Here is a 26397-nt window from a genome sequence, read left to right on the forward strand (position 1 = left end):
TACATAAATGAAGTGGAGCAACTAAATGATATCATTTTGAAAGATATCATGTTTCAACATTGGGAAAAATTATACATGAAACAATTTGAATCAGCTGATTTGAGAACAAAAAAAGCACATGAAAGGAAATGTAAAAAATGAAAAGGGGTGTAGAACAGTATAAGAGAGGTCAGGCCTATCAGTGGGGAAGGGTACAACAACCTGATAGATTAGACTTTAATGAGGGCTACACCCACAATGTACACCCCAAGTATTTAAGCTATTAGACAATGAAAATTTTGTCTATGAAGCGTCTAGAGATGGTGGAGAAGAATATACCTACCAATATAAAAATTTTCATCAGGGATGGAAAAAGGAAAACAGACAGATTGGAAAAGAGGAGGAAAATGGAGAAAAAAGAGTGTTTACCATCAGGAGGAACAAGGGAGGAATTTTGAGGAGATGAAGATATAGGAATTGGTAGTCATTTAAAGACCAACAATTATCAAGATATTATAACTGATGGAGTTATTAATCCTTATAATCAGTTTAAAATTTACAACTATACAAATATTTCATTGGATAAATCTTATTTTAGGTTATTGTCGGAGGGAATGAAATATATCCCTACATCTAATTTTAGACTGGTAGACTGTCTAAGTGAATTTAAGTTATATACAAGGAAATTGAATTTAGCTTTACTATACAAGGATAATAATCATTAATTCACATATAAGACAGGAGGTATTTATAAAAAGTGCACATTTGTTCCACCTATGAATCCAAATGTTCAAACATTTGATAGATTGGTTTCACAGAAGATTTATCAGACGCATAACCAGATTCTTAAAAAGAGGTTGAGAAATAATTTGTCTCAAGAGGAACAAACGACACTAAATGAGTTAAGGACTAACAACCATGTAAGGGTGATGAAACCCGATAAAGGAGAGGGTGTTGTTATATTTGACAGCTTGGAATATATTTCTAAAATACATGATATTTTGTATACATCAGGAAATTATGCTACAGTTTCACTTAACGAAGTAAATATAGCCTATAGGCGAATAGATTTACATATAGAAGAATTTTTATTACATAGACGTATAACTGAGGACACATATTCATTTCTCAGGGTTGAACATCCAAAAATGGCTACTATTGTAGGCATTCCAAAAATTCATAAGGATATCGAGAATCCACCATTTAAGCCTATTATAGCAGGCCGCAAATCAAAGACTTTCTGTTTGAGGGTATTAATAGATATTATCCTCAAACATCTATATAGTGAGGTTAAACACATGGTCAAGGATTCCTGGGAATTCTTGAAAAATGACCCAGTGGACATATGGAAACAGGGATTTTTATTTGTATCTACTGATGTGGTGGACTTATTCTCGTGTATACCAAAAGAGGAAGGAATGGAAGCATTTTCTAACAGTATCAGAAAATATAGTCACCTTACATGGGATAAAATATGTCTGATACTAGAAGTAATGTCTATAGTTCTTGAGCATAATTACATCTATTATGAAGGTGAGTTATTTAAACAAACCAGGGGTGTTGCTATGGGGGCAGCATGTGCCCCCATATTTGAAAATTTAGTTATGTTAGATTGGGAGGAGAACACCATATTTAATAGTACTTAATATCCAAATAACATCAAATATTACTCACGCTTTTTGGATGATATTTATATGTTATGGGATGGACATATAGACACCTTTAATGAATTTATGGAATATTTGAACAGCAGTAGTGAATTTTTGAAATTTACTTTTGCTTACAGTAGTGGTGGTGAAGCATATTTGGACACCTTAGTAACCAACACAGATGTAGGCTTTACCTGAAGAATATATAGGAAGGAGACTTTTAGCAATTCATACTTAGAATATACTAGCAATCACCCTAAAAAATGAAGCATAATATTTATAAAGGACAATGCATTAGGGCTGTGAGGATGACCTCTGAATACATAGAGATGGTGAATGAAATGGAATATATTACAAAGCTGTTTAAGGAAAGAAAGTATGAATATAATATGATGAGAGAGACAAATGAATATGTTATGAGAGAATGGGGAAAGAGATATACCCCATTGTTAGGGTTAAATAGGAAAAGTGCTATAGGAACCATGTGATAAGACCGGAAGGCTATAGTAGGGCTCGTGTTACTGAATATGGACCATATACCAATAGAATCAAAGACATACTAATAGAATATTGGAATGTTTTGATAGTAGATCAGGATTCTATTGATATATTGGGTACAGGACCAAATTTTGTTTATAAAATGGGGAAAAATCTAAAAAGTATACTGGAAAGTGTTACTAGGGTTTCAAGGACTGCTTGTAGTACCAAGCATACTACAAAATGTGGCAGTTGCAATCAATGTTATGCCATCAATGAAGATGAAGGTACTGTTTTGAATAACATCGACAAGACAAGAATTACCTTCAAAAAGGGGAAATGCAACTCAAAGTTTATTTAGCTAAATGTACAGTATGTTCTGGATACTACATAGGTAAAACCGAGAAACGGATATATGCACATTTACATAGTATCAAGGCTAAGGATAATAACAATCCACTTTATAGACACACAGAGTCAATGGGAATAGAACACACTTTTAAATTTTCCATTTTTAAAAATGTAAAAAATGGGTCCTAGGGGATGCGACATCAGAAACTTATTGGCTTATAAAGAAGTCTGGTGGCAATTATTAACTGATGCGTGTACGCCACCAGGTCTGAACGATCATATATTTATTAAGCCACTTTTGTATAATAAATGACTGTAGTACTAGGTTGACAATGTACATAATACTTTAGCATTTGTTGGATAGGATTTTATATTAAGTAATTGTGTTACAGTGTGTAAGTATATTTCTTCACCTAGTACTTTTTTATACATTAGTTTTATATATGTTTGGCTTGCTTGTAAGGATGTGACAACAGTGATATTTATTGAATGTGTCTGATGTGATTTTTGACAATTTGTATTTAGAATGTTATCACTTTAAGAGATTTGGCACCAAAGAGTTTATTTAAATAGTTGGATTCAGTGTTTGAGTTGTTCTGATGAAGCTCACTATGTGTGAGTGAAAGCGCTTAACCTTTATTTTTAATAAATGGAATTTGTTTTTACTTTGAGTCTGTGGATACTATCAGTCAGATATTACTGAACATTTTATTCAACTGAGTGTGGCAGGTGTGTTTTGCAGTTAGTGGCATTTTTGCCCTTAACAGCTGCCACTTTTGGAATCTTTCGGATTACCCTTTAGGCGCTCCTGTTTATGGTTTGTGCCTCTGGACTATTTTTCATTAACAGGTGGTGTCTGCCTGTCTGATTATTTGGCATTTAAAGAGGAAGACGGCAAGGCAGTTTGTGAGTTTCGGATAAGCGGATACAGGCGTTCTATTTCCATATTTTTGTTAAAATTGGTGTACAAGGAGCGCTTGCAACCACTGATTCTGTAATATTCAACTATGAATCTGTAAGGAGGCCTGTGCACTACAAAAGGCATTGATAGTGATGATACACGGCATCTACCACACCCACCAGATGAGAAGTCTGATTACAACAGTGGGAAAGTGCACATTTAAAAAGATGACATCATATGCATGTTGCAAAACAACTCATTCTGTTAAAAATGGGAACAAATTGATGGGGGAGCCCTTTCACTCTGTAAATGTGTCTCCTGGGTGGAAGTGTGCACATTTCATTTGTAGGTAAAGCCAGTCTTACCTTGCACTAGATATACATGTAGACACATACACACTCACTAGTTAGTTACTGCTGGATTCAAACCACCTATTGATCAAGTTACATAATTTAGATAATGCAGTATCAAGCATAACTGCTACAGGAGAATTCTGAGTTTAAGAGTGAGACAGATCATATTTTAAAGGATGACCCCATCAGTGTGTTACACAGAAGATGCATCATCTAAATGGGAAAGAAAGTGATGTAGTTACCATCTCCCAGTGCAAATTAATTACAGGTTTGAGTGGAAAGGAATGTCTTGACTAGCAGAAAAAACAGAAATGTGTTCACCACAAGTTATCACATACTTCTCAGATAAGTTATACACCCTTCATTCATGGACATAGTGGTAGTGAGAGTGAGTGTAACCACGTGACTAGCAGAAAAAACAGAAATGTGTTCACCACAAGTTATCACATACTTCTCAGATAAGTTATACACCCTTCATTCATGGACATAGTGGTAGTGAGAGTAAGTGTAACCACGTGACATCATGGTGTGATCACCATGTCAGTATTGGATGATATTCACAGCTGTGAAACAGTAGATCAACAACTAAGCATTCCTGACTGTTTAGCTCAGGGTGATTGTATGGAAAGCTTCATCATTTGGTGTGTCAGTGTCAATATTTCCTCATGTTTGGGCAATGTTGAATGTCCAATGTGGTTATAAAACATAAAGATAATTATGAAATTACAATGTACCCTATGTAGAAAAAAAATGGAAAAAGGGAAGATGATGATTATGATGATGAATACTTCAAGTATGTGTGCAAAGATCCCACGCCATTTTACATCAATTCCCAGTCTAATGTGTTGCAATGCAGACATACTTTTACAGTATTTAGTGTTTAGACAGCATTCGGCAGTACTCTTCTTTTGAAATGGTTTGGCTTACAAAGCTACTAACAAATAACAACTCGCCAAAATTCACCGGAAGCTAGTCTAGTGACTTTGGTATCTTGGCTTTTTTTCAAGATGTTTTCCTTTTAACATTATTGATTCCTGTCTTTTTAAGATATATTTTCTGTAAAGGAACTAATGCTGCATGTTAATTTCAGTTATACTTAATTTTCTTGTTGCACTAATGTTATGTCAATGATGTCCCCAAAGAAATTGCTGACATGCTGACAGATGTTAGCATTCAGTACAGTTGTTTCCTTTTTCTGTTTAAATTTTATGTGTACCCATAGTATGCAAAGCTGCAGGTAAACATTTATTTCTATAAGACTGACAGACAGTAGGTGTCATCCTTGAAATATCATGCTTATTTCTTTATGGGATGCCTCTTTCAGTCATCCAAAAGTCCAATTATCCATAGACATTAACATAAAAAACTAAATAAACTCTTGGGGGCAATGGTTGTCTTACAATGATCACTTGTATCTGTTATAGCTTAATTAATCAACAGAATAAAATGGCTGTGGTCAGTGGACAAGTAATAATATTGTAGAGCATAAAACACCATGATTGCACTTAAAAAATAACTAAATTACATCCCAGTTCAGTACTGCTGTAGACGCAAGAGTGGCAGAGACATAGTTAGGGAAGCACAAGAGGAACAATGGCCCCAATTGCAAAGTGTTAGATGGATGTGATCAGCCATTCATCATCCTAATCATTCTTTAATTAATTAATTAATTACCAGCTATTAAAAGCCAGTATTGTATACGTGGTCAAACTTCAGTGTTGCGACACTCCCTGTGTGGTCTAAGCTGTACCGACTGTTTGCTACATCTGTAGCAAGCAGTTTACTGAAGTTCAAAACAAGAAGTTTCTTTTTCCTTCTTCCTCTTTTTTTAATTAAAATATGAGTGCCATCGTGCTCTGAACAGGTAAGCTAAAAACTGTAGCAACAGTTTGCTGCAGTTTAAATGAAGAAATTATTTTTTTAAATGTGTGGAAGAAGGGGCAGGGCACAGAAATGGAACCTGAATGTCTGGGGCGGGGGTATGTTATTCATTTACCAGTAGAAGGAAGAGAAGTTTTTTTTTTGTCTCTACCGTAGAAAAGCTTGCTGACTGAGACATGACTCTGACTGTAATAACCCAATCATTGTCATTTCTAGACAGGTTGACAACAATTCATAAAAACAAAGTAGAATTTGATTTTTTTTCCTACAGTGGATGCAATTGCATTGTATATGAGCATCCCTAACAACCAAGGTGTGGAAACAGTTAGGACTTGTTTTGTTTAAACATTTAACTTTAACTGGTTTATCAGTTGTTTGCGTTCATTATTTGATTTAGTTTTTCACCCGGATTCATGAACAGTCCGTGCAAGTATAGTCTATGCTTGCACGGACTGTTCCCTGTAGGAATATAGCAGCAGTGCGCCCTACATATTAATGAGAGAGTGCTGCTGTATTTCTACACCTACATGATCCAAGTAAGAGTACAGGGGGTGTGTTTAATTCCTGCATGGATGCTTAAACACACCTCCTTCACTCAGAAAGTGGCATATGGCACTTTCAAACAAGGCAGTAGCATAATATTAGAGCCTGGCTCTAATATTTAGTATTATTTCAGTGTCTGCGGACACTGCAATGTAAAACTGAGCATGTCAGTGTCCATGGACACTGAAATAAGAAAAAGAAAAAAAAAAGTAAGCACACAATCTCTAAGAAGTAGCCCACACAGTACATGACTGCCCCTGGAATGGCCAGATCCCTGCCCCACATGCCTGCAACCTGCTGATAAATATGTGTAATGATTTAAAATGTCTTCAAAGAGCAGCAGGTTTGCGTACCTCGGTGCTTTGCTCAGCAGAGCTTAAATGCTGTTTGAGAGTCAAATAGAATTGTGAAAGAGAAGTCCTTGCTGCTGATGTAGAGTAGTGGTTAGAGGTCTTTTTTTAGAATGCATAACATGCATGGTTTAAATCCCAGCTCTAGCCTATTTATTTTATGTGTGGAAACAGTTGTAAATTAATTGTTATGAATTGGAATGATATTTGTAAGTCATATGCCCCATGTATGGTAGTGTAGTGCTGGGAAAATGCCATATGGAAATGTTAAAAATGTTTCTATTTTTTTTTAAATAATTTTTTGCGGCCGGTGAAGCCTGTCACAGCTCTGCTGAAACTAGCTAAGGATTGCTTAAGCATGAAAATATAAGCAATCCTTAGCAACTGCAAGCTTTGCTTAGCTGGTTTAAGCCTTGCTAAACAGATTTGTGCAGATCAAAGCATAGCTTAGCATATTTGAAAATTGTCCAATCACGGAAAAGTGTGGGGAAAATTGCCTTATTTAAACCACAGAGCCAGGAATACAGCCATATCTCTTTGAGTCTGATCAGGGCAGCAACAATGTCAGGTGTAGGAGAGGGTGTTCACTTTCAGTCACAATGCTGTGGCATCCAGGAGTCCAGGGTCATTGTTGGACTCCTTATCAAAGACCATGAAGGTAGACTGCTGCAGGGCTAATACCAGGGCTTCCAGTACAAAGCAGATACATGGAACCATCTGGAAAACCAGTGCCACTTGCATTCCCCAAACTGGTGAGCAGGTGTGTCATCACTATGATGACCTAAAGAGTAAGAGGGGTGAGCTCTTGGCCCAGTGGATCCAAGAGGTACAAGCGGAGGAGGTCCCAGAAGTCTGTAAGTATCCAGTATGTGTATTTGTAAATAATTATTGAAAAATTGTATATGTTACTGTACAGGTGTGCTTAATGTGTGCTCTTTCCCCATACAGCTGCTGCTGAGATGGCCATGAACATTGATACCCATGCACAGCGCCTGGTCCAACTGCATCAAGAATTTGGTGAGTACAGAAATATTTGTAATATCTGCTGTAATAAATCAGAAATAGTAAAGCTAGCACTGTCTGTATATATAATTGTGCTCTAACTGTACTGCATAAATGCATGTGTCAGGGTGCCAGTGTTAGAACTCAGTAGTGCCAGCTGCTGTGTAATACAGAGTTTTGTAGCAAACAAGGTACAATTGAGGAGAGGAAGTGTAGGATATGTATTAGGCTATCTGAAAGAACCTGCTAAGAAACTGCTGTGTCAGGGCTACTGTAACAGTTACAAATGAGAAGCAGTCATCCTGTGCAGATCATGCAATAATACTAACTGCGGATTTTTGAATTATAGAAAGTGTTATGTCAAAAATAATAAATCTGACTACCACAAACTGTTGTCTTTTGTTTGTCTTGTATCTGAAAAGTACAACTGTGTAGCTGTTGCAGCATGCAGTAACTGAGGTGAAGTGATGTAGCACGGTTCGTCTGTACAGCCCAGAATGTGAATCTGAAATAACTGACAAAATGCAAAAGTAAATATTTTCATCAGTAATGTGTTGTACTGTGTTCCTGCCAGCATTGCTTTGTGTTAAGCTTTGCATTTCAGCTGTATGTAGTCCTGAATGTACGGGAAAGTGTGGGACACTAACAGGTGCAGACTGCAAAAGTAGAGTGTGTTGACTGGATTCTAAATTGAAGTATGTTTTATTAAAATATCCAAATGTCTAGTTTTAATAATCTGCTCATATTGTGCAAATAGTAACATCAACAGTTTTTTTTACTGATTTTTGTTGTAGTTATTATGGAAAAGAATCAAAAAAAACATTTGATAAAACAAGTAGAGTGTGTAGAAAATGATGTACTAGATAGAAATAACTCAAGCAACCAACATCACTTTCCCTGTATTTCAGCCTGATAAGGACTAGGTCTGTAGTTCCCTTTTGCACACACACACACACACACACACACACACACACACACACACACACACACACACACACACACACACACACACACACACACACACACACACCATGGTTTGAATCCAGGGACTGCTACTAACATGTCTTTCTAGTTCTACAGCTGTAAACCTGAATATTGGTAGAAACACTAATCTATTGTGAACAGATATTTTCCCCACAGGTAAAGAAATATTTGCAGAAGCAGTATGATTGGTGTATGTAAGAGATATGTACAAATGTTCTGTTAAGCAGCCTCAGTCCTACAAATAGAAGCAGGCTAGCCATCTACACTATGCAGTCTAGCCAATAGAAGCCTCTCAAGTGTCACGCTGTCATGGATAGTATCCCATTGCCAACAAACCTGCACCCAGATAACATCACAGTACAAGTATGCTAAAAGCACAGTTACAGAACAGCAGGACAGGGAACACATTGTTACTTGTACCAGTAAGTATGACAGGTATGAGTCCCCTATAGTTATGTATGTAGAGTTGTCATACCTTGCCCCATAGTACTCCAGGAGCACATATGTACACATGTGCATGTGCTGTAGTAGCTCCATGGCCCAGGTAGAGGTTAAGGGAAGGCAGAACTGCAGAGTATTGAACAGTAGTGTATTGAGAAGTGAAAGAATAATAGTTCACTGTCTTTTCACTAGCATGATTATTAGCTTAAATAAAAAGCCGCAAGAATGATATGAAATATAAAGGGTTAATTTAGGAATAGTATAAAATGCTGAAAAATAAGAAGTAGTTAGTGTGCTGGCATAGCTTAATTAGATATTGGCATCCATGTAAAGGAATATGTTATTGAGAAACAAAGTATGTAAAAATAACTGTGCAGATGGCTCCTGGAAGGACATCAGTGAAGTAAAGAGATGTAACATCAAGCAAGATAAAGTTAGAACATCAGGTTTCAGATAGTGCTGGAACATCACATTTCAGAAAGAATCAAGGACAAATCATAAATTAGAAGAACAAAGAAAAGTGTTATACAAAGGAAGTCTGTAATACATCAGACTGAGAATAATATCAGTCTTTTTGGTATAAATATGAGTATGTATAAACAAGCTTTGGGAATTTGCCATAGAGAGCTGACAGCATCTGTGCTGCATGCTTGTAGATCCAAAACAAAGTAATAGCAAAATGCGTATTAACTAAAGCAGTTTGTCTCTGTGTATTTATTGTACTTAGTACAATACAGTAATAAGACTAGTTGGTCACAATAAATAGTTAAATATACTTTGGTATGCATGCATATAAATGCAAGAAACCAACAGAAGCCAGTATCTAATTCTTCAATGGCGAGCCACAGTTGACGGACCAAATGGTTTCTTATTGTGACAACTACAGCTTCTTTTTCAGTTAGTATGTCCAGTTATAGTGCAAACATTTGTCCCCATTCTATGCACAGTATTCAGTAGCAGAACAGTGCATCTCTGCAAGTTCCACAGGTCCTGTACGTTCATACAGCTGAATCTTCCAGCTGTGTTTGACCACCTTTTGGGAGAATCAGTGATGGACTTTCTATGTTTTCTTTATGGAAGATTTGACCACCTTTCACACAGAAACTGGTAATTCTCTTTTTGTTTCTCATTCTACAGCATGGATGCCATAAACAAAACAACTGTTAAACGTAACACTACCTTTCAGGTAGACAGCAATAATAGTCTAGCACATGTATGGTCAGGATTTAAGGATTGGTATAAACATAACTGTAGCACATGTAGTACTTTATTAGGTAAAGTTCATGTCAATGCTTTATGTAAACAGCAACATCACTGGTATAATGGTAAACATTTATTGTGCAAGTCATATGAAACTGCTTTCTGTATGCAATGTCATAAAAGTAATGGTAAACAACTACATGCATTATGTCCTGTCACCACATGTCAGATGTTAATTTCAGAGTTCCAATATCAGTCAAGTCAGTTATTTACAGAATCTTCTGTACATCTTGATAGACAAAAGTGGCGTAAACCCACTGCACATTACAAAATAGATAAAAACTGAGACAAGGTTCATAGTAAACTGACAAAAAGATTAAATAAACTTCTAAGACACAGAGTGAGTTCAAAACGTTCAGACAACATATGCAAACACTTTTTCAGAAGTGCATAAGAGCTTTAAAGTCACCATAACAGAATACTGACAAATATAATCTGATTAGTAAAGAGTTAAAGCAACAGTAGTCAACTATGCTGATAAAAAATAATTTATGATGTAATATTCTACCTTTCGAAAATGGTTAAGCGTACACAGCACAAACTTTCATTCAGTTAAAGTAAGGCACTTAAGTGGGGATTTTCAAACCATTTCAAATAAAACAGTTCTAGGGCATAGAAATCAAATGAGAGAAGTTAAACGCAGTAAAGACATGATGTTACAAGACTGACTGCATGTATTTTCTTTTCATCTCAAGTGCTGCAAAAGGCAGACAACAGCAAATGTAAATCATATAAATATATCTGTTTTCAGTGTGTGTTAGCTAAGCCAATATCTCTTTTGTTTCTCACAATATTTTGTAATTGTATGATAGCATAATAAATAGCAAAGACTCCAGCAAAAACAGTATTCAAAAACAATATTATGCATAGTTAGGGAAGTTAATGTTTATTACAAATGCATTCTAATATCAAGTTGCGAGTAAGTGCTGAAGGAGTTATGGGTTAAGCGTCTGGAATGCGCAAAGAGAAAAAAGTATGTGAGCTCATATCTTTCCTGGATAGAATGGGTAGTTACAAAAAATGTGGTATAAAATAAAATGTTACTGGTACTAAAATTTATAAGGTCAAGGAAACAAAACTGGTTGCAGGCCAAATGGCTTATGTTTTTCAAAAACATTTATAAGTAGTCACATGCAGCATTAAGCAAAAATAACAAAAGTCTGCTAGTAAATACTACACCAACTACAGTCAGTACATGGGCTGTGGTATGCAGTTAAAATAAATTATGCAGGTCCCTTTACAAAAAGGGAGGGTACAAACAGATAGTAGTAACAGTAAATGTCTTTTCAAAATATGTAAAATAAATTCTTACTACAACTTTGACAGTATAGACAACAGCAAAAGCTTTATAAGCATATCTTCTGTTTTTCAAAATGGCCAAAAAAATAAGCAAATGTATAACACCAAAGTGTCACAGTCTAGGTAACAGCCAAATGGCAAGCATGCATTCAATTCTCACAGCATAAAGCAAATAAACAATACTGCAATAAAATGATGTATACTACAGGGGGAAGGACATGGTTTCAATTTTACAATAACTGTGTAAACAGTACTGCAAAATAGACTCAAATAAAGATGCAAAGTGGTAATACCTAAACACATTTTAATGTTTTAAGTAATGTAATTAGCAGGCTTTAGATTAATGCTAGGTTTGGAAATTGAGTGTACATTACAGCCATGTATATACAAATGCAAAAACAATCTGTACAAGCAAGTGTAGGCTGTACAGTATATAGTAAATGGTTCATCTATATAAACAGAGTAACAAGTCAAAGCTTGACATTTGTGACGTGTTTTTTTTTTTCAAAAAACAAGACTGCAATGCCTTTGCAATAAAATCATCAAGCATTGTCAATAAATTACTGTATAGAACATCACTGTATAGAGTCATATTCAAATTCATCCAGTTCTAATAGTAATGATTGTCATCACTGTGTTGCAATACTAAACTGTGTTAACTTGCTGTATTAAAAAAAAAATAAAGATTTTGTTTCCCAATGTGTTTTCTAGTTAATAGCAATATAACCTGACTAAAAAGTATATACTAATATAGACAATTTGGGATTTAAAATAAAACAAAGGAAATGTATACAGTGATAGATATGTTTAAAAATATATAAATGGATGTGCACATCTATTTGCTAGTTAGATGCATATACACATCTGTTGCTATAATATATGTAGAAATAATATAGTTAGATACTTGTATTTCTGTTTGCTAGCATACATATATTCTAGTACAGCTTGAGACAAGCAGAATGTTCAGTGTCCGGAACATGCTTCAAGGACTATAGATAAAAATGCAGCTGCGAGACAAGGCACGCAGCATTCAACACAGACATCTGCATTTCATTTGCATCATTCTGAACATCAAAACAGAGGGAATTACAATATTTCATGAATAAAACTTAGGAAAATGCTACACAAAATAGAACACAAGACATTTTCTGTTGTAAAAAGCATACAGCATGTACGTTTGGGAGCATAACGTTTAACAAAAATATAACAGCATGGTTAGCTAAACAAGGTCAGACATACATAAAAGTAGAGAAAGAATCAAAGACTGACATTAATATTTTAATAAACAGCTTTATCTTTATTAAATGCTGTATATTACCTCAAAAATGTAACAGTTCTGACAAGGTAAGACATCATGCAAAAATGTCACAGTGTGTAGATAATAACACAAAAATAAGAATAAACTCAACAGGGGGGGAAAGGGTATGATTTCTACCAATACTCTGTTTATTTGTATAAGCAACACAGTAATACAAAAAAAAAAAAGACCATGGGCCAGATTCAGGAAGGCTTACACGGAGTTCAAGAGTAGTGTAAGCCTCCGTGTAAGCCTCCCGATTCAGGTACAGCCCAAACCTCCGTGTAAGAGACAGCTAACACGTCTCTTACACGGACTGGGTGTGGAAATGCTCAATACCTCATTTGCAGCTCCAAGATATGCAAATGAGGTATTTGAGCGATCCACGAAGCAGAAACCAGTCCGTGTAACGGACGTGTTAGCTGCAGAAATGTATTCAGCTGACAACTGAGTACATTTCTGCAAAATCAAAAACGGAGCTATGTCAGCTCCAAATAAAGGGTGCATATGTGTCATTAAGCATGCCAATGGCCAAATATGTGGCCATTGGCATGAAAGAGTGTTGCAAAAATAAGTTATTTAACTTTTTTTTTTTCACGGGATTATTGTGTTTAACTGCAGCGCACACCCGCGCAAACAGGGTGCGCTACCTAAAACTGAAAACCGAAGCTTATAAGCCCACAATTGTGGGATTTATGTATTACATGGAATGTCAATGGAGGGACTTGCAGACTAAAAACAATATGGCCTCCGTTTAGTGGTTGTCAAGGGGGGGAAGCTCCGTGTAAGATATGTAACTAAGCATTACTAGGCAATCCTATGTAAATGAGGGTTACAATACTGAATCACACTGCCACATAGGTAATGAGCACTTTCTGAGTAGTGTAAGAGTTAGAGAAGGGGAGGAACAGAGTAAGAGGTAGGTGACATCACGGAGGGGAAGGATAGAAAGAAATGTCCCAGATTGGAGGGCAATGTAAGGTAACAGATGGCAGACAGACATCAGGGGGGGAGGTGTGTCCCAACAGAACACTAGGAAAGTCAAGAAATTGAGGGTATACGCTATCCCTACACTCCAAGTTTCTTGATATACGTGCATGCGCGTGTGCGCGCGTGTAAGGCAGGTTCAACATGTGGGAGCGTGTTGCAAACTGTTTACAACGGTTTGCGCGGGTGTGCACGTGTGTAAGGCAGTGTGCGCGCGTTTTAGCATGAATCAGCCTAGCTAACACCGTGTAAGGATGTGTGCGCGCGTGTAACACTGTGTAGGGATGTGTGCGTGCGTTTAAGTGACTGTGAGCGTGTTTAAGCTGGTGTGCACATTGCTCCCCCTCAGGAAACAGAGAGGAAACAGGAAACAACCAAAATACAGGGAAACTGCCAGGAATACTGCTGGAGTTAATTGGTGGAAACAATTACAAGCAGGCAATTACACAGGCAGACTAGAAGCCCAGCCCAGCACTTAAAACACAACAAAGAGCAGTGAAGGCTGTTTCTCACAAGAGATACTGCCAGAAGCTAAGCTATCAGAATTGAAAACTGAAATAAAGCTGAACTCAGAGCAGAAATGCTAGGGGCTGCCATGGCTATTATAATCAGGCATAGGCGAATTGCTGAGGGTGGTGACAATGCAGATGCTGACAGACAACCCAGAGTGAGGAGAAGGAGAAGAGTATACAGGCCCAGGGTCACCTACCATGGTTTACATGAGCTGGAGATAGTAGAGCGCTATAGAGTGGACAGAGAGCTCCTGCAGCAGATTGTTGAGCTGTGCAGGCCACACCTCACACACAGAACCAACAGAGGGGAACCCATCCCAGTGGAAACCAAGGTATGTGTTGGCCTAAGAATACTAGCAACAGGTACCTTCCAGAGACCAACTGGTGATATGATGGGGATATCACAGGCATCAGCCTCCAGGGTACTGCACCAGTTCCTGGATGCCATGTCACCACATGTCAGTGATCATATATATGTCCCTAATGACCGTGAAGTTGTGGCCAGCAATATGCGTCTCTTCCAGCAAATAGCGGGATACCCTGAGGTGCTGGGTGCAATAGACTGCACGCACATACGCATCAAAGCACCAGCCGGTGAGCGGGGTAGAGTCTACATTAACTGCAAGGGATACCCCTCCATCAACTGCCAGGTCGTGTGTGATGCCCAGGGCATAATAATGAATGTGTGTGCTGGCTGCCCTGGGAGCTACCACGATTATCTGATGCAGCTGTACCAATCATTTGCCAATGGGGACTTCCCACACGGACACCTAGTGGGGGATGTAGGTTATGCACTTGAGCCGTGGCTGATGACACCCATCAGAAATGCACACACACCTGAACAGGAACGCCATAATGAGGCACACGCACAAACACGTAATATCATAGAGCGTGTGTTTGGGCTGCTCAAGTCACGGTTCCGGTGTATGGACACATCTGGTGGAGCTTTGCAGTACACACCAACTACATGTACCCAAATGATCATGATATGTGCTATGCTACATAATATGATCCTGGAAACAGCTGCAGCAGGACCAGCACAGGGCTGGGCCAAACATCCCACACCATTGCCAAGGCTACCACAGGCAGGGGGTGACTCGGAGGAGGAACAACCTGACCTTGTCCCAGTAGGCAGAAGGAGGCGTGCCCAGTATGCCCTGGCCTTGGCAAAGAGGCAACGATAGCACATACGCTTGGTCAGTAGGAACACTGGGACTGATACCGCTCTGACTCACTCATACAGTAACAGGGATGCCTAACATGACACAACCTGCTTCCAAATGTACAGGAGTGTAGTATGTGTATCCGACAGAGGTGGCCCTGCAGCACCACCTGAGGCATGAATGCCATGTGTTAAGTAATGTAATATCATGTACAATATGCACACCTGAGGACCCCAACTAACATCCATATCCACGCATATGACCCTGTGGAAACAGCTGCACGTCATACAGTGATGTACATGTGCAAAAACATGGAACAAGATACAAAATGAGGGTGTCTAGCAATAAATAGCATGGATAACCACACACCCATGTTTGTACCACAACAAGAAGCAACATGGAATAGCCATGGTCAAAAACAATGGCTAAAACCGACTACTACTATATAGCCTGCTGCAGACCACTGTCCTAATAGCAGGAACTGCCCCAGGCCTATGTCCATAGGCTCATACTAGGCTATCTGCCCTAGGGCATTAATAAGCCTAGGCCAGAGTTTTGTGGCGTCTGCCACCCCTGCAAGTTGATGGATATGCCCATTATTTTTCTGTGCCTCTGTCAAGCAGTGATACTGAGGTTATCCCTGGGGTATACCTGCAATCTCCCATGCATTGGTCAAGATCTCACTTGAACAAAGCCAGTGAGGTGCTCAGCCCCACATGTACCAGGATGTTGTTCCACAGCATATGGACTCTCTGGGTGATGAATCTGTCCCTCCAGCACATCCTATTAATATCTGTGTTGAGGTTTAGGTCTCCTGCCCTTGTAGTTCTGATGGATGTAGAGGTCTTGAGGTGAAGCATGTTCATAAAGTCTGGGTTGGACATAGCCTTGTATGTCAGGCACAGATCACCTCTGAGCAGTCAGTAAGTGACTGAATACAGCTGGAATTCCTTCAGTCGGGCAGCATAAGAAATATGTTTGAGACCCTTTCACCTCCTGTCGAGGAATTTGTGGGCCCATCCAATCTGAATGGGGCAGTGTATGCAATCATTGGTGTGATGAGTACAGGGAACGATGACCTCCCTTGATCTAGATGTGAATCACTGCATGATGAGGTGGCCAATGTAGAAGGCCTTCCAAACTACCCTGGCAATGTGAGTGTCAAGCAAAGGTCACTGTCAACCTGGGTGCCCAGGTCCCTGATAACCTACGTTGTGCTTAGAGGATTGCCACCTAGATGGGAAGTAGTGGGAACCTTGTTCTTCCTGAAGGGTATGGCTATGCATTGTTTAGTGTTTAATGTAAGGCCATGGCCGTGGCACCAGTTATCTGTGTCTATGAGACCCTTCTGAAGGATGTCTGTGTCAGATGGGTTTCCAGCTATGCTTCCCAGTTTGCAGTCATCTTCAAACTTTGTCAGCCATAATCCTCCTGTGTTTGCTCGTACTTCTGAAAATTAGATACTGAACAAATGTGGGCCCAGGACTGAGCCCTGTGGGACACCACTTGTGACAGCTCTGGAGTGTGAACTGGCACCAGCAACTTTGACCCTGTGTGTTCCGTCACTTAGCCAATTTGCAACCCATGCTGTGATGTATGGGTTCACAATTAAGCTGGTGATGTTTTCAATGATACCTGAGTGGGGTATTGTGTTGAAAGCCTTTGCCAGGTCAAGGTAGGCTGTGTGGACTGCCTTGCCCACGTCAATGGCCTGGGTGAGTGTTTTGAAAAGTCAACCAAGTTTAAAAGGCATGATCTGCCCTTGACAAAGCCAAACTGGATTGGATCCAATGTCTGCAAGTCCCCTATGTCTTCATTTAGAATTCCCATTATGATCCTCTCCATAGCTTAGCAGAACAGGCTTGTCAAGCTGATGGGATGGTAGTTTCTGGGGTTGGTGGAGGCACCTCCTTTGTGAAGTGGGTCCACCATTGCTGTATGCCACTCCTTGGGAACATATCCTGAGGTGAGGCTAAGATTAAACAGCTGCCCTAACTGCGGGTGTAATTACTCATTGAGTTCATGGAGCACACAACTGGGGACACCATCTGGTCCCATGGATAAAGTGTTTTCTGCCTTGGATTGAGCAGTTCCCACCCCAGCAGTGGAGATGTTTGGGGGGCTACAATCCTCTGGTGTACATACCCCCCCCAGTTGGGGGGAGGGGGGGAGAAATCTGCACTGAACCTGTCAGTCAGTATGTTGCCAATGTCTGTAGGTGCAGTGATATCAACATTATTCTGAACTAAGTCTGAGCATATCTGGGAGTTTCCTCCCAGGTTTCAAACATAGGTAAAAAAGGCCTCATGATTGTCCCTGGAGTCCTGAGTGGGTTTACTCTCAAAACATGCCTCGGATGATTGTATGGGGGAACCCAGTGTTTTACTCACAATGAGCAGGGGTGCCTTCCCCCCTACGGATTACGCTCTATCTTGTAGTAGCTCCTTCCTTGTGTTGTACAGCTTGTTTATGGCTATGGTCCACCAGACTGGATGCTTGCCTGTGGTACAAAGAGTCATTATTATTTGGGATTGCCTGAACCATGCAGTCCTGGAGGCACTGGTAGAAGGCATTTCTAAGTGATACAGTGGCTTGGGTAATGGTGTCTGCTGGCTTGGGGGCCTTGAAAGAGACCACACCAGTCCTCAGAAATGTGAAGTCGGCATTTGAGAAGGTCTTCACCGTTTCATTTCCCATCTGGGGTGTGGGTGGGATGTGGACTCCCACTGAGAATAGTCCATGATCTGATCTCACCAATGATGGGTATATGTCTGGTGTTGAACAGTGTGACCCCATGTTCGTGATGATGTGTTCTAGTATGTTGCCTCCACTTGAGGGGATTGGGACCAGTTGTTCCATGGCATTTCAGTGTATGAACTCTTGGAACTTTTGTGTTAGAGTGTTGTGTCATGATTAGTGATCCCAGTCTATATGTGGATAGTTGGAATCACCCAGTAGGATGGTGTTTTGAGATACATTTATCCCCTTCAGTGTTTGCAGGATAGCTGTGTGAGGTACCTGAGTTTGAGCGGGTGGCATGTAACATGCTACAAACTGCAGAGCAGTCTTGCCTACGGTCACTGGCACCTAGATGGTCTCTGATGCATCGTGTGTTGCCACCAACCATGAGGTGAGGGTGTCCTTGATGAATATGGACACCCACCATCCTTCTTGGTGTTGTCGGGATGCTGGTGCCAGAATGCATGATATGAGGTAACACCCGATAGTGCCGGGTGCTGTCAGAAGCTGTGAACCAGGTTTCAGGCACAGCACAGACATCAATGTGCTACATACTGAGAAGGGCATAGAGTGTGTGCAGCTTGAGGTTGAGACCTTGGGCATTGAGCAGCATTACCCTTAGTGTCTTTCCTTTACTGTGTTCTAGGGTGGTAGGTGTAGAATCTGAGTCTTGCATAAAAAAGGCACAATGGGGGTGGCAAGAGCATCATCTGAAATCCGGAAGCCCAGGGGTGACAGGTGCAAGCCGTCCCTTGCAAATCACCGTGGCCTGTCCAGCATGTCATCCCAGGCAGACAGACATTGGACCCACTTAGAATGACACCATAGTCTAAGCAAAATACTACAGCTGATCATCTTGTCTCTGTTTATGTGGCATCATACTTGGTGAAGGTAGGATACTGCCGAAGGTCAGGGTCGTACCTGCCTGGCCTACATAATCAGAGGGATCCTCTATGTCTCTTTCCATGTAGTCCAGGGAGGTACATCTCAGGTCGTTCACACCAGCATGGATTATGACTGGGTCAGACCTGTACTTGCAGTTTAGTGACCTGAGTGCTTGCATTATGTGGTGGATTCCAGTGCCCGATAGGCAGCTTACTGTGACCTCCTCTGTACCTGATCTGGTGAGTGGGACATCAGTGTGTCTGACTATGGAGTCACCTATGACATGTGTGTCCGGCATTGTGTTTGGCCTTAAGGGCTGTGACTGTTTGGCACACCAACTCTGTGGTCAATGTGTTGCATGTGCTGTGCCCTGTGGAGGCAGTTGTGTGAGTGTCTGCTGTGGTGGCCACCACCATTCTGGTAGACTTCTGATCAGAGCCTCCGAGAGTGTCTCTGTGTGTCTATGTGTATGATCTTAAGTTGTGACAGTGCCATGTGAGACTGGATTAAAGATGTGTGTGTGGTTACCTTCACCCTCTCTCTGGTCTTGCTAGTCCTATGTTGAGAGAGCTCAGCCTCCACTTTGGCTATATAGTTGCATCTCTCACATGTATGTGTGTTTTATGGCAGAAGGAGAGGGTTGTCAGTGTACATGAGGCAACTGTAACAGTGCCTCAATATTCCCAGGTTCACCAGCTGAGCAGGAGAGGACACTAGCAACTGATCCCTAGACATGCTAGAAGGAATAGACAAAACAATGTTGGAATACAGGGAGATATCAAGCCCCCAAGCCACATCATACTGTTTGATTGACAATAGCTACACATACACCGGTGTTTCATAGTGTCATAGTGTACTACTAGGCTATCTGCCCTAGTGCATGTATAAGCCTAGCCATAGTGATGTGGCTATTGCCACCCCTTATAGTGGTAATAAGTGTACAGAATAGATTCTGAATATTGTGTCTCTGACTTAGTAGTGACACATTATGACCCCTTACGTAATTGAATAACATGACTGTGTCTCTGTCTAGTCTGTGCCTCTGTCTCATATGCAGTTGTCCAGATGTCTCCTGAAGAGAGTCAGTGAGGGACTCTGTCAAACATGAACTGGGATACTCTGCTAGAGTGTGAGATGCCTCTGAGTTATGACTCTGTCCCTCCAGCATGTCCTATACATGTATGTGCTGAGGTTCAAATACTCAGCTCTCATGGCTCTGGTGGATTTGGATTGCTTGCAGTGGAGTATGTCCACCAAATCCTGATTGGACATGGTCTTGTATGTCAGGCATAGGTCACCTGTAAGTATGCGGTATGACACTGAACAAAGCTGGACTTCCTCTATTCTGGAAGCATATGACATGTGTTGAAGAACCCTGATCTTCATGGTAGGTACTTTTGCGGTGCAAAGGTGCAAAAGGCAGGATCTGCCCTGTACAAAGCTGAACTAGGTGGGAACAAGGGTCCGTAGGTCAGTAATGTGTCTGTGTAAGAGCTCCATGACTCCTCCCATATCTTTGCAGACAAGGCTGGTTAAGCCTGTGTGGTGGTAGTTGCCATGGTCTGTGGAGGCATCCCCCTTGTGGAGTGGGACCACTGTTGCCGTATGCCAGTGTTCAGGTACATATCCTGTAGCAAGACTAAGGTTAAATAGCAGTTGTATATATGGGTCCAGCCCTTCTGGAGTTCACATAGCATGCAACTGGAGATACCAGCAGGTCCCATGGATGCTGTGTACTTGTCTTTGCTGAGTGTGGCTCTCACATGGACATCCAAGATGACAGTGAGGTTACATACAGCAGTGATAACTATCTTGTTTTGGGGGTGAGGGAGGGTAAATCGCACTGAAGCTGTCCGCGGAATGTTGCCAATATCTGTCAGGTCACTGGAATATATGTTGTTGTGTACCAACTCTGAGCATATCCGAGGGTTCACAACCAGGTGTCTGACATAACTGAAGAAAGCAGTGTGGTTACCTTCATTGTCTTTGGTGATTTATGTCCCCAAGTTGACCTTGCATGTCTTTATGAGATAATGTAGCTTTCTACTAGTGCTGATCACAGCTGTCTTCCCTTTTGGAGATGTAGCTCTGTCTTGCATTAGTAACCCTCATCTGTCATACAGTTTGTTTATGGCTGGGGTCCACCAGACAGGACACTTTCCCTTTGTGGAGAGGGTCCTGTTTTCAGTTGTGATTGTATGGTCCATGCTGTCTGACATCTAGCTAAGGGGAGGTCATTCTGGTTCTGCAGTTATCTTTCATCAGCATTAGAAATGACCACAACAGCCCCTGTGGGTGTACCTCATGCACACACATCCAGCACCTGTAAAGTCCACAACAGTACCTCACCAGGAGTATGACAGAGCTGGAACACATGTAAAGTGTAGTCTGATTAAACAGAGTGCAGCTCCACACACTGCCATGCTGTCCACCCAGATGCAAGCTGTGCCTGATGTAGAAAGCCATGTCCAAGCTGGAATCAATGCACATGCTGCACCTTGTACAATCTGAATGGCAGGGAGCTATGCACATGAGGGACCTGAACCCCAGCACTGACATATATAGGACAGGCTGTACTGCATTATCCAAAACACAGAAGCCACCCCCACACATGAGTAAACTACCAGTACAGGTTGTCCATAGAGACACTGGTTGAGTCCCCTCAACAGGAATCCTAATGAGTGGATGGGAGATGGGAGGTTTACCCTGGGTATCAATGTTATGTCACAGGTAGACAGAGGCACAGTATACTAAACAAGACATATGACATGTCGAACTACGCTTACAATGTGTTGATGGACAAACACATTCTCCGACTAGCATTAGGTCAAGATACCTCTTGAACACAGCCAGCAAGGTGCTCTGCCTCAAATGGACCAGGATTGTATTCCACAGCATAGGGAGTCTCCGAGTGATAACTCCATCCCTCCAACATACATCCCTGCTAAGGTGTAAGTCACCTGCACTAGTGGTTCAGGTGGATCTTCTGAGTCTGAGGTGGAGCATGCCCATTAATCTCTGTTTGGACATGGCCTCGCATGTCAGGCACATGTCACCTCTAAGCAGACGGTATGTGAGTGAATAGAGTGTGAGTGTCGTCAATCTGGCAGCATATGACAGCTGTTGGGGTTCCTTGATCCTTTAGGTGGGGGACAGTCAGGGTGTCTCCAATTGCTGCAGATGTTGTGTGAGATACAGCCAGAATAGGGCATTCGACTCGATCACCGGTCTGATAAGTGAAGAGTACAGGGGAACAATGACCCACTAGATCTGGATGAGAATCCCAGCCTGATCAGGTGGGCAATGTAGAAGGTCTTCCTAGCCACTTTAGCAATGTGAGTCTCAGAAGAATGGCGACTGTTAACCTGGGTCCCCAGGTCCATGATAACCTCCTCTGTGCTTAGAGGATTGCCACCTATATGGTAGCTTGGGGTCACCTTGCTTTTCCTGAAGGGTATGTCTACACATGTTGTGCACTCTGACTTCAGGCCATGGCCCTGGCACCAGCTATCAGTTACTGTGAGTCCCTTCTGAAGGATATCTGTGTGTGATGCACTGTCCACTATGGTGCCCAGTGTGCAGTCATCTGCTAACATTGTCATCCAAAGTCCTCCCATGTTGGCCTGTACTTCTGGGAAGTACATGACAAACAATGGGGCCAAGGACTGAGCCCTGTGTGACACCACCTGTGACCAGCCTGGAGTCTAACATAGTGCCAGCAACTCTAACCCTGTGGGTCCCGTCCTTAAGCCAGTTTGCAACCCATCTTGTGACATATGGGTTTACATTTCAGTTGTTAGGGTTTTCCACAATACCTGAGTGGGGTATTGTGTTGAAAGTGTTTGCAAGGCCAAGGTAGGCTGTATGGACTGCCTTTCCCCAACAATGGCCTAAGTGACCAATTTGAAGATGTCAACCCAGTACAAAAGGCATGATCTGCCCCTGACCAAGCCAAAATGGGATGGGTACAATGTCTGCATGTCCCCTATATCTTTATTTATGAGCTCAATTATGATCCTCTCCATAGATTTGCAGACTACACTTGTTAAGCTTCTGGGGCAGCAATTAACAGGGTCTGTAGAGGCACTGCCTTTGTGCAGATGTGCACAACTGGACCCTAACCAGGCTGTTGTGCACACTATGGAAATGTAAAGCAGTGATAGGACTAAAGGCCAGGATACTGACCACCACAGTGAAAGTACTGAAACACTACACTAGACAGTGCTACAGTGTTAGGTCAGTATGAACGGATGTTGACAATTGTGTGCAAAGTATCCCATGCAAAACCTGCAGGCACAGTATACTCCCTGTTTTGTTCACACAAAAAGCATTCGGACAGTAACTACACAACATGGCACAGAACACACAACCATAAACTTCAAGTATTTGTTGAAGGTCACACTCATCCACAAATGTGATGGGCTGCAGAGTTCAACATATGTAAAGCTCACACTGGGCATGCTCACACACTTAGATAAATGAGACATCTTTCACACAACATGCCACGGGAAGGCTGAACTGGGCATGCTCACACACTTGGTCCAAATGTTACCCCTAGCAAATGTGAAAACACACCAGAGGATGCTCATCCCCCTTTCTAGACACTGATCATGTAAGCACCCTATAAGTATATTGGAGAAAAGGATTGTCTCAGTAATCCAAATAGCGTGCCGTGCTAATGCGTCCGTCTCTAGTGTCATAACATAGTTAGGTAGGGGTTTGAATCCAGCAAGTGGCAAGTGTGTATAAAGGGGTATAAGTGTGTATGAAAGAAACATCCCTTTTGGCAACTGGGAAAACACACCACAGGATGATCATTCCACTTTCTAGACTCTGATGATGTCAGCACCCTATAAGTATATTGGAGAAAAGGATTCTCTCTGTAATCCGAATAGCACGCCGTGCTAATGCGTCCATCTCTAGTGTCATAACATAGTTAGGTAGGGGTTTGAATCCAGCAGGTGACAAGTGTGTGTGAAGGGGGGTAAGTGTGTATGAAAGAAACATCCCTTTTGGCAACTGGGGAAACACACCACAACTTTCTAGACTCTGATGATGTCAGCACCCTATAAGTATATCAGGGGAAAAGAAATCCCCCAGTAATGCGAATAACTCGCTGTGCTAATGCGTCCGTCTGTAGTGTCTTAACATAGCTAGGTAGGGGTTTGAATCCTGCAAAGGGAATGTATGTGTGGTTTATGTGTGTGCACTATGCTGGGAGTATTAACTGCCTTTTGCCAACTGGGAGAACACACTACAGGGTGCACATCCCTCCTCCTACACACAGATGATGTGAGCACCCTCTAAGTACAGCATTAGTAAGGATTTTTCCAACTACTGCAAATAGCACACTCTGCTAATGTGTCTGTTTCTACTGTCATTGCACAGTTAGGTATGGGTTTGAATCTTGCAAATGGAAAGTATGTGTTTTACTGTTGGTGGGATTAGTGTGTGTGCACAATGATGGGGTTGGATGTGGCTTTTGCCACATGGGGCTATGCACTGCAGGGTGGTCATTACCCTTAACAAGCAGTGATGTTGATAGCACCCTATACAAACAAAACTACAAAACAGAAGGTGGTGGTACTGATAACACATGTAAGGTAACACTTCTTCAAGTAATGTCCACAAAACGGAGTAGGATAATCAAACAATTCTTTTATTCTATACAGACAATTTGACAACAGACAAGTAACTGCCAGTACTCAGTATAGTGTTACATGCTACTGTAACTCGCACATATACCCGAATATACCTAGATAGTGTTCTGAAGCCTGAATGTGGCAAGTGTGTGGATGTGGGATGTGTCTGTGTGTGCATTTCCGTATGGGAAACATGTTTGCTGTGGCAATCAGGGTACTACAGTACCTGATGCACATTACATCTTCCAACTGATGAGGTTGCCTGAACCCTGTGAGTACAGGTAGAGAAGGGGATGCCAGTAGTAAACAACATAGTGCACTTCTGAAATGTGTACCTGTCATGTATCAACAGCTACTCATGTAGGGTGATAAATAATGGGAATGGCAGGTGAGTGTGTGCATCTGTGTGGGTAGCAGGGTGTGTATAGATGCATGTGTGACAGAACAGATACATGTAGCTGAATCTACATAACAGCACAAGATGCGCATTGCCATAGTCAATGTTAGCATGTGATGGTGTGCAGCTGGTACACTTTGTTAAGTAGTATGGGTGCAGATAACAATTGAGGACATTCATACAGTTACTGCAGCAGGACTGCTGGGATATGCACACATTTATACTGCAACAGTCAACAGTTACCAACATGTTACTACTTATACACATCTATGTAGTCACCCTGTGCATCAGCAACGTGTTTACCTTTACCTGCACCGATGTTGTAGTATGCACGAGGTGGCACAGTGTCATCATATGCACAGGGTGTGGGTTAGGTATGCCCAAGCCGGCCACTGGTAACACCAATTGACATGTGTGTGTATGTGTGTTTGTGAGGGGCAGCAGTACAGGGTGGACCGTTGTTGGTGCAGTGTGTGTGTGTATGTGTTTGCCCTAGGTGTTAGGTTTCCAGGTTTCTGCATGTGTGTAAGCACGCACACAGTCCCACATAATGGCTGCCATGTACAGGGTTTTGTGGACAGCCACAGACTGCACCTGTCAGGTCATCCAGATCAGTGTCTGTGGGCACGGACACGGTACCTGTGCCTGGCAGGGGTGCTACGGGCCGTATCCGGTACTAACCCAGACTGGGTACTGTCATCAGAAGCAGGGGTGTGTTGACTGGACACAGTTCCCTGTTGGGACTGTCCAGAGCCACGTGCACGTGGTCTCCTGGGGCGTCTGGATGACAGCACAGACCCAGCATTGCTGGGGCTGGTGCTGGCACTTGAGGCGCACGAGTGGGCCTGTTGTCGTCCGCGGCCACTGCCAGCTGGTGCTCTTGCTGGCATACGGCCATGTCGACGCCGCAAACGCACACCATCGCCCTGGCCCATGGACATCTGGTTGTGGAGCAGCTGTTCTATGCCCCCACAACGTCTGTCAACGACATCTGTGAAGTTACGGATAGCATTCGCAACATCATGCATGCCGTCTGTCATGGCTATGCGACATGCTCTCAGCTCCCTCAGACCCTGTCTGGTGTACCTTTCCATACGTGCCTGTGCCTGCATGACAGTTCTAAACATAGTGGAGGTTGACATACCTCCTTGGGCACGTCGGCCAGAGGCAGTACGGCCACGGATGCCCCCACGAGAACCCATGGGCAACTGTCTGCGTGGTACCATTGGAGGCCTCTGCACATGGCTGCCTTGTGAGGATGCATGTACCACAGGTACCACATTACCCTGATCTTTGCCCACTGCT

The sequence above is a fragment of the Protopterus annectens genome, chromosome 2.part1 (genome assembly GCF_019279795.1).
Source record: "Protopterus annectens isolate FY-2018-M chromosome 2.part1, PAN1.0, whole genome shotgun sequence".
NCBI lineage: Eukaryota > Metazoa > Chordata > Ceratodontiformes > Protopteridae > Protopterus > Protopterus annectens.